Source organism: Symphalangus syndactylus, chromosome 9 (assembly GCF_028878055.3).
Source record: "Symphalangus syndactylus isolate Jambi chromosome 9, NHGRI_mSymSyn1-v2.1_pri, whole genome shotgun sequence".
NCBI classification, from domain to species: Eukaryota; Metazoa; Chordata; class Mammalia; order Primates; family Hylobatidae; genus Symphalangus; species Symphalangus syndactylus.
Genome location: NC_072431.2, coordinates 133,019,324 through 133,028,339, shown reverse-complemented (window position 1 = coordinate 133,028,339; position 9,016 = coordinate 133,019,324). Strand labels below are relative to the sequence as shown.

Here is a 9,016-nt window from a genome sequence, read left to right as displayed (position 1 = left end):
CGCAGTGGCTCATGCCTGTAATCCCAGCACTTTGGGAGGCTGAGGCAGGCGGATCACCTGAGGTTGGGAGTTCGAGACCAAACTGACCAACATGGAGAGAAACCCTGTCTCCACTAAAAATACAAAAGTAGCCGGGCGTAGTGGCGCATGCCTGTAACTACAGCTACTTGGAAGGCTGAGGCAGGAGAATTGCTTCAACCCGGGAGGTGGCAGTTGCTGTGAGCCGAGACCGCGCCGTGGTACTCCAGCCTGGGCAACAAGAGCGAAACTCCATCTCAGAAAAGAAAAAAAAAGAGAGAGAGAGAAAGAAAGAAGGGAAAGGAAAGGAGAGGGAAGGAGAGAGGAGGAAATGAGGGACGGGACGCAGTGGCTCATGCCTGTAATCCCAGCACTTTGGGAGGCTGATGAGGGAGGGTCGCTAGAGGCCAGGAGCCCGAGACCAGCCTAGGCAACATAGGGAGACCCAGCCGATTTTTAAAAAAAAAGAGAGAGAAAGAAAATGGCGAAAAAGAAGCTCCTCCCTGTGAGACAGGGCAGGGACCCTCTCTTAAAGGCTTGCTGAGTATCTAAGCACAGAAATAAAGAAAAGTCTTGAGTTCTTTCAGGAGAAATTACCAGCACATAGCTAGCCCTGAGAGTAAATAAGTAACTTAATAAAAAGGTAATAGTAGCTTAAAATGATAGCCTTACATGTGGCTGGTTGCAGTGGCTCACGCCTATAATCCCAGCACTTTGGGACGCCAAGGCAGGCGGATCACCTGAGGTCAGGAGTTCCAGACCAGCGGATCACCTGAGGTCAGGAGTTCCAGACCAGCCTGGCCAACATGGCAAAACCCCGTCTCTACTAAAAATACAAAAATTAGCTGGGTGTGGTGGCTGGCAACTCCAGTCCCAGCTACTCTGGAGGCTGAGGCAGGAAAATCACTTGAACCCGGGAGGTGGAGGTTGAAGTGAGCCGAGATCACACCACTGCACTCCAGCCTGGGCAACAGAGCAAGACTCCGTCTCCACAAATAAAAAAAAATAAATACATGCCTTCCTTTCTGCTGCTGCACAACCTCGCTGTGTCAGGCAGGTGAGTGGACCCCAGTTAGGTTCTATAACACCTGGGCGAGGGTTTTTAGTATGGTAATAAGACTTAGCCACATTTCGTATCCATCTCAGGCATCTCTGGATCTAGCTGGTTTTTGTTTTGCTGAGGCTCGGCTTCTTCCTGGAACTTTTTGAAACAACACTCAAGGGTCTCAAGTATGTATTTTTTCATGTTGTATACCCAAAAACCTGAAAACCCAAAGCCCTGGGTTACAGTATTTCCATGTTGTATACCCAAAAACCTGAAAACCCAAAGCCCTGGGTTACAGTATTTCCATGTTGTATACCCAAAAACCTGAAAACCTGGGGACCCTGGGTTCCAGTACTTCCTGGCAGGCGATCTTACCCACTACCACCATCTAGTCAATTTGAACCACCTCCTCAACCACCTGTGAGGGCCTAAACACTCTTTCACTCCCTTTCCTGCTAACACCCCTCAAGCTGATAAAAATACTTAGGTCTTTAAAGCCGACTGGAAATGCCGAGTCAAAATCAAATTTGGAATATTTAAAGTGGGCTCAAAAATATTTCAGCAATGCAGACAATTGTGAATAATGAAGCTGTTGGTAATATATGTCTTGATATCCTATACAACAAACAAATTGTCTGAATATGTACGAGTGATTTTTTTTTCTTTTATTTATTTTTTCTGAGATGGAGTTTAGCTCTTCACCCAGGCTGGAGTGCAATGGCATGATCTTGGCTCACTGCAACCTCCGCCTCCCTGGTTCAAGCAATTTCCTGCCTCAGCCTCCCGAGTAGCTGGGATTACAGGTGCCTGCCAACAAGCCCGGCTAATTTTCTATTTTTAGTAGAGATGGAGTTTCAGCATGTTGGCCAGGCTGGTCTCGAACTCCTGATCTCAGGTGATCTGCCCACCGCAGCCTCCCAAAGTGCTGGGATTATAAGGATGAGCCACTGCACCCGGCCCCTTTTTCTTATTTTTCATTATCAACAGTTTGCCCTGGCAGATATACCAGTGATTTTTTGAAAACTGTGCAGTCACAGCTATTGTTGAGCCATATAATCTTGCACTTTTCAGTCCTACAGGGCAAAAAGATTATAACAGAATGACCCCCACAGCTATCCACAATACGATGTATTAATTTTTTTTTTTTTTTTTTTGGGACGGAGTTCACTCTGTTGCCTAGGCTGGAGTGCAATGGCGTGCGACCTCGGCTCACTGCAACCTCTGCCTCCCAGGTAGAAGCGATTCTCCTGCCTCAGCCTCCCAAGTAGCTGGGATTACAGCTGTTTGCCACCGCACCCAGCTAATTTTTGTATTTTTAGTAGAGACGGGGTTTCACCATGCTGGCCAGGATGGTCTCGAACTCCTGACCTCAAGCGATCTGCCTGCCTCGGCCTCCCAAAGTATTGGGATTACAGGCGTGAGCCACCGTGCCCAGCCAGAGGTATTAATATTTATAGTTTATCTTCTTTTTTTTTTTTTTTTGAGATGGAGTTTTGCTCTTGTTGCCCAGGCTGGAGTGCAATGGTGCGATCTCCGCTCACTGCAACCTCGGCTGTCTGCAACCTCTGCCTCCTGGGTTCAAGTGATTCTCCTGCCTCAGCCTCCCAAGTAGCTGGGATTACCGGCATGTGCTACCACTCCCGGATTATTTTCTATTTTCAGTAGAGACCAGGTTTCTCCATGTTAGTCAGACTGGTCTCGAACTCCCAACCTCAGGTGATCTGCCCACCTCGGCCTCCCAAAGTGCTGGGATTACAGGCGTGAGCCACCACCCCTGGCCTTATAGTTTATCTTCTAGTGGTCTTCTGTCCTTATTTGAAAATGTGAAAAGTGGGCCTGGCGTGGTGGCTCAAGCCTGTAATGCTAGCACTTTGGGAGGCTGAGGTGGGCGGATCACGAGGTCAGGAGTTTGAGACCATCCTGGCCAACATAGTGAAACCCTGTCTCTACTAAAAATACAAAAAAATTAGCAGGGCGTGGTGGCGGGCGCCTGTAGTCCCAGCTACTCGGGAGGCTGAGGCAGGAGAATGGCGTGAACCCAGGAGGCGGAGCTTGCAGTGAGCTGAGATGGTGTCACTGCACTCCAGCCTGGGAGACAGAGCCAGACTCTGTCTCAAAAAAAAAAAAAAAAAGAAAATGTGAAAAGTGGGTACCTGAGATAATTCACCGACTCATTGTTTCTTGGAACCAAAATTGATCTCAGAAGTGTAACCCTGTACTACGGAGAAGCTTAACCAAGGACAAATACAATCCCCTCACTCCATAGATGGGTGACATGATGGTCTGTGACCCGAAGGTTGTTGAATAGTTGGAGTGTTCTGCATTCATGTGGAAGAGGCTAAAGGTGTTTGATGAAGCTCTATGGGCTGCCCTGGAAGAGGACTGAAGAAGCAGCTGCAGGTGAGTGCTGCTCTGAACATAATCCAGGGCACTTTCTACATAGTTGGTGGTTCTGTCACACTTAAAGCAATGTTAATTTCTTTATTTTTATTTTTTTAGAATCAAGGTCTCTGTTGCCCAGGCTGGAGGGCAGTGGTGCAATCACAGCTCACTGCAGCCTCAACATCCCAGGCTCAGGTGATTCTCCCACCCCAGTCTTCCAAGTAGCTGGGATTACCAGTGCATGCCGCTATGCCTGGCTTTATTTTTTTTTAAATTTTAAATTAACTTTTTTTTTTTTTTTTTTTGAGACAGAGTCTCTCTCTCTCTCCCACCCAGGACAGAGGGCAGTGGCGCAATCTGGGCTCACTGCAACCTTCACCTCTCAGGTTGAAGCGATTCTTGTGCCTCTGCCTCCCAAGTAGCTGGGACCACAGGCATGTGCCACCCCACCTGACTAATTTTTGTATTTTTAGTAGAGACAGGGTTTTGCCATCTTGGGCAGGCTGGTCTCAAACTCCTGGCCTTAAGCGACCTGCCCGCCTCGGCCTCCCAAAGTGCTGGGATTACAGGCATGAGCCACTATTGCCTGGCCCTCTTTTTTTTTTTTTCCTGAGACAGAGTCTGGCTCTTTTGCCCAGGCTGTAGTGCAGTGGCGTGGTCTCGGCTCACTACAACCTCTGCCTCCCAGGTTCAAGCAATTCTCCTGCCTCAGCCTCCTGCCACCACGCCCGGCTAATTTTTTGTATTTTTAGTAGAGACTGGGTTTCATCATGTTGGCCATGCTGGTCTCAAAGTCCTGACCTCATTATCTGCCCACCTTGGCCTCCCAAATTGCTGGGATTACAGGCATGAGCCACCGTGCCTGGCCCATTTTTTAATTTTTGCAGAGATTGGGTCTCACTATGCTGCCCAGGTTGGCCTTGAGCTCCTGGGTGCAAGCAATCCTCTTGCCTTGACCTCTCAAAGATCTGGAATTATAGGCACAAGCCTCCATGCCTGGCCTAAAAGCAATGTTTAAATCCAATTAAAAATTAGAATTTGTTTTTGTAGTTCTAGAGGAACTGCTCCATGCTGGTTCCCCAATAGCCTAGATACTGTTACTGGACAACTCTGTTAGCCTTGACAAATTTGGCATCCAACCTGAGCCTAGTAAGGTCACGAAGCCTTTTTGGAAGAAAGAGGGATGTGGGCCAGGTTAAGGGCTGTGATAAGACTCCCTGGGATCTTATAGTGCATGTTCTTGCCTAAGCAGTTAATTGGGAGGATTAAGTTTCCTCCCAGTGTCCTAGTTGTTACTAGACTGTATGGGCTGGGTTAGATGAAATGAAAAGATTTCCCCTGGTCTGATAGTACATACTACCCGTCAGTGAATATTTGGAGATTTAGAGGCTGGGCTCGGTGGCTCACGCCTGTAATCCTAGCACTTTGGGAGGCTGAGGCGGGCAGATCGCTTGAGCCCAGGAGTTTGATGCAAGCCTGAGCAACATGGCAAAACCCTATCTCTACAATTTTTTTTTTTTTTTTTGAGATGGAGTTTCACTCTTGTTGCCCAGGCTAGAGTGCAATGGCGCTATCTTGGCTCACTGCAACCTCTGCCTCCCGGGTTCAAGTGATTTTTCTGCCTCAGCCTCCCGAGTAGCTGCGATTACAGACATGCACCACCACGCCCAGCTAATTTTATATTTTTAGTAGAGATGGGGTTTCTCCATGTTGGTCAGGCTGGTCTCGAACTCTCGACCTCAGGTGATCCGCCTGCCTCCGCCTCCCAAAATGCTGGAACTACAGGCATGAGCCACCGCACCCAGCCTACAAAAAATTTTTTAAAAAATTACCTGGGTGTAGTGGCATACACCTGTGGACTCAGCTACTTGGGAGGCTGAGGTGGGAGGATTGCTTGAGCCCAGGAGGTTGACGTTGCAGTGAGTCGAGATCGCACCGCTGCACTCTAGCCTGGGCAACAGAGCGATACACGACAGAGCAATACACTGTCTCATAAAAACAAAACAAAAACAAAAACAACAAAACTCAAACAGCAAGAGATTTACAGTGGTAGGATTGAAGCAGCTGCCTGAGTGGTATCTTAGTTGTAAAAGTTTGTAGATGCTTGGCTGGGCGCCGTACACTTTGGGAGGCCGAGGTGGGTGGATCTCCTGAGATCAGGATTTCGAGACCAGCCTGCCCAACATGGAGAAACCCCGTCTCTACTAAAAATACAAAAAGTTAGCCAGGCATGGTGGTGGGCGCCTGTAATCCCAGCTACTCGGGAAGCTGAGGCAGGAGAATTGCTTGAACCTAGGGGGTGGAGGTTGCAGTGAGACAAGGTCACGCCACTGCACTCCAGCCTGAGTGACAAGAGCAAAACTCCGTCTCAAAAGAAAAGACGAAAAAAAGTTTGTAGATGCTGAGCAGAAGGCAACTTAAATCTGAAAGTAAGTCCAAAACTGTGCTTATTGGTGTGGAACTGCTCCTGTCACACCCCCGATCTCTTCCTCTCTCTTACCCTGACCTCTGTTCCTTTAAGGAAAGAAGCGTCCACTCTGCTCCAGTCAACCCCACTGCTCGTGTCCTCTGCACTGCCTTGTACTCCCTGAAGAGAGCCTGGGCAACAGAGCAAGACTCCATCTCAAAAAAAAAAAAAGGGACTATGTATATAGATTTACTACACTGAAGCCCTCCAGCAGTCTAAGAACTGATGCCTCTTACGAAGAAAAGGACTGCATGTTTCTGATGAAGCTACCATGACCTGCCAGACGTCCAAGGCCTGCCGAAATTAATCTATTTGTCTGTGGTAGAAGAGGCCATACCATTGTGGCCCTTGAAACTTACTGTATTATGTTTTATTTAGTGAACAGTTCACATACCCAAATGGTTGTAACTGATACTGCTGAATATATTGTAAGAACAGAAGTGTTAAGAATGTATAACACTTCTTTTGATTGTAAGGAATGTTCCCAGTGGAGAAATGCCATAATTTTTTTTTTTTTTTTTTTTTTTGAGACGGAGTCTCGCTCTGTCGCCCGGGGTGGAGTGCAGTGGCGCAATCTCGGCTCACTGCAAGCTCCGCCTCCCGGGTTCACGCCATTCTCCCGTCTCAGCCTCTCTGAGTAGCTGGGACTACAGGCGCCCGCCACCACACCCGGCTAATTTTTTGTATTTTTTAGTAGAGACGGGGTTTCACCGTGGTCTCGATCTCCTGACCTTGTGATCCACCCGCCTCGGCCTCCCAAAGTGCTGGGATTACAAGCGTGAGCCACCGCGCCCGGCCGAGAAATGCCATAATTAAAACAGCGATCGTTGGATGAATACACAATTAAGAGCTTACCTTCATACTAGTAAAACAGTACAGGATGCCAGAAGGAAGGGAGGAGAGGGGATAATACCACTATACTGATGAAGTAGCTAGAAGAAAGAGGAGTGCTTAAGGAAACTATCCAGCAGGCTGTTCAGACTGACCTCTCATTAGGAACAGTTCTAATGAGACTTTTCAGCTACAAGTGACGGTGACTGACAGTTATGCTGATTGGAGCCTGTGGTAATAGGCAGTAAGTGCCATTTAGGGTTTTGGGCACAGCATCTGCCTGACACCGCTGCCTGGTATAGTCCATTTAAGCAGCAACTGTTGGCTTGTTAGTGACTGCTTTTGGATACTTAGACACTAAGAAAGAAAGCATCAGCAGGTGTTGTTATATTCTGACATGTCCATTCTTGGATCAAAACTGAAAACATCAGCAAAGAAGGTAATGCTCAGCGAGCATCCATTATTTAATGGAAATGGTACATCCAAGAAAGAAGTAAACTGGGCGCATTATTATTATTATTATTATTATTATTATTATTGAGACGGAGTCTTGTTCTGTCACCCAGGCTGGAGTGCACGATCTCGGCTCACTGCAACCTCTGTCTCCCAGGTTCAAGCGATTCTCCTGCTTAGCCTCCCCAGCAGCTGGGACTACAGGCATGTGCCACCACGCCCAGCTAATTTTTGTATTTTTAGTAGAGATGGGCTTTCACCATGTCGAAGAGGATGATCTCGATCTCTTGACCTCGTGATCTGCCCACCTCGGCCTCCCAGAGTGCTGGGATTATAGGCGTGAGCCACAGCGTCCGGCCTCTGGGTGTATTACTTTCTTATTGCCACTATTACAAATTTAGTGACTTAAAACGACATAAATTTATTGTCTTTCAGTTCTGAAAAAAGTCCAAAATGAGTTTCACTGGGCTGAAATCAAGGTGTTGGCAGGACCGCACTCCCTGCAGAGGCTCTGGGGGAGGATCAGTTTCCTTGCCTTTTCCAGTTTCTGGAGGCTCTCCTCATTCCTTGGGTCATGACACCTTCCTCACATTGTTTCAATCTCTTGCTTTCATTATCACATCTCCTACTTCCTCTTCTGGAGTCAAATCTCCCTCTGCCTTTTTGTTTTAAAAAATCTAATGTGGCTTCCTTCCTTTCCTCCTTTCCTCCTTCCTTTCTTTCTTTCCTTCTTTCTTTCCTTCTTTCTTTCCTTCTTTCTTTTCTTTTCTTTCTTTCTTTCTTTCTTTCTTTCTTTCTTTCTTTCTTTCTTTCTTTCCTTCCTTCCTTCCTTCCTTCCTTCCTTCCTTCTTCCTTTCTTCCTTTCTTCCTTCCTTCCTTCCTTCCTTCCTTCCTTCCTTCCTTCCTTTCTTTCTTTCTTTCTTTCTTTTCTTTCTTTTCTTTCTTTCCCCTCTCTGGCCCAGGCTACAATCTACTCGGCTTGCTGCTGCCCGCGCCGCGGACTGCCTGGGACTGCCGGCGCCTGCCACCGCTGCCTGCCTTTTCTCCTTTGGATGCAGGCACGCGTTCGCCATCTTGGCCACGCTGGTCGCCAGCTCCTGACACCGAGTGCTCTGCCCGCCTCAGCCTCCCGAGGTACTGGGACTACAGACGGAGTCTCTCTCACCCAGTGCTCAGTGTTGCCCGGGCTGGAGGGCGGTGGCGTGGTCTGGCCTCGCGGCAGCCTCTACCCCCCGGCCGCCTGCCTTGGCCTGCCAGGGTGCTGGGATTGCAGCCCCTGCCCGGCCGCCGCCCCATCTGGAAGGTGGGGAGCGCCTCTGCCCGGCCGCCCCATCTGGGAGGTGAGGAGCACCTCTGCCCGGCCGCCCCGTCTGGGAAGTGAGGAGCGCCTCTGCCCGGCCACCCACCGTCTGGGAAGTGAGGAGCGCCTCTGCCCGGCCACCCACCGTCTGGGAAGTGAGGAGCGCCTCTGCCCGGCCACCCACCGTCTGGGAAGTGAGGAGCGCCTCTGCCCGGCCGCCCCGTCTGGGAAGTGAGGAGCGCCTCTGCCCGGCCGCCCCGTCTGGGAAGTGAGGAGCGCCTCTGCCCGGCCACCCATCGTCTGGGAAGTGAGGAGCGCCTCTGCCCGGCCACCCTGTCTGGGAAGTGAGGAGCGCCTCTGCCCGGCCGCCCCGTCTGGGAAGTGAGGAGCGCCTCTGCCTGGCCACCCATCGTCTGGGAAGTGAGGAGCGCCTCTGCCCGGCCGCCCCGTCCGGGAAGAAGTGAGGAGCGCCTCTGCCCTGCCGCCCCGTCCGGGAAGAAGTGAGGAGCGCCTCTGCCCG

At 49.6% G+C, this 9,016-nt stretch overlaps 1 long non-coding RNA gene across 1 annotated transcript; it reads left to right on the top strand.

The window, feature by feature from the left end:
• Positions 1-5,735: 5,735 nt before the first annotated feature.
• Positions 5,736-6,418, top strand: LOC129490410 (uncharacterized). Its single transcript, XR_008660240.2, has 2 exons — positions 5,736-5,874; positions 5,967-6,418. It is a non-coding gene; the product is annotated as an uncharacterized lncRNA (long non-coding RNA).
• Positions 6,419-9,016: the final 2,598 nt, after the last annotated feature.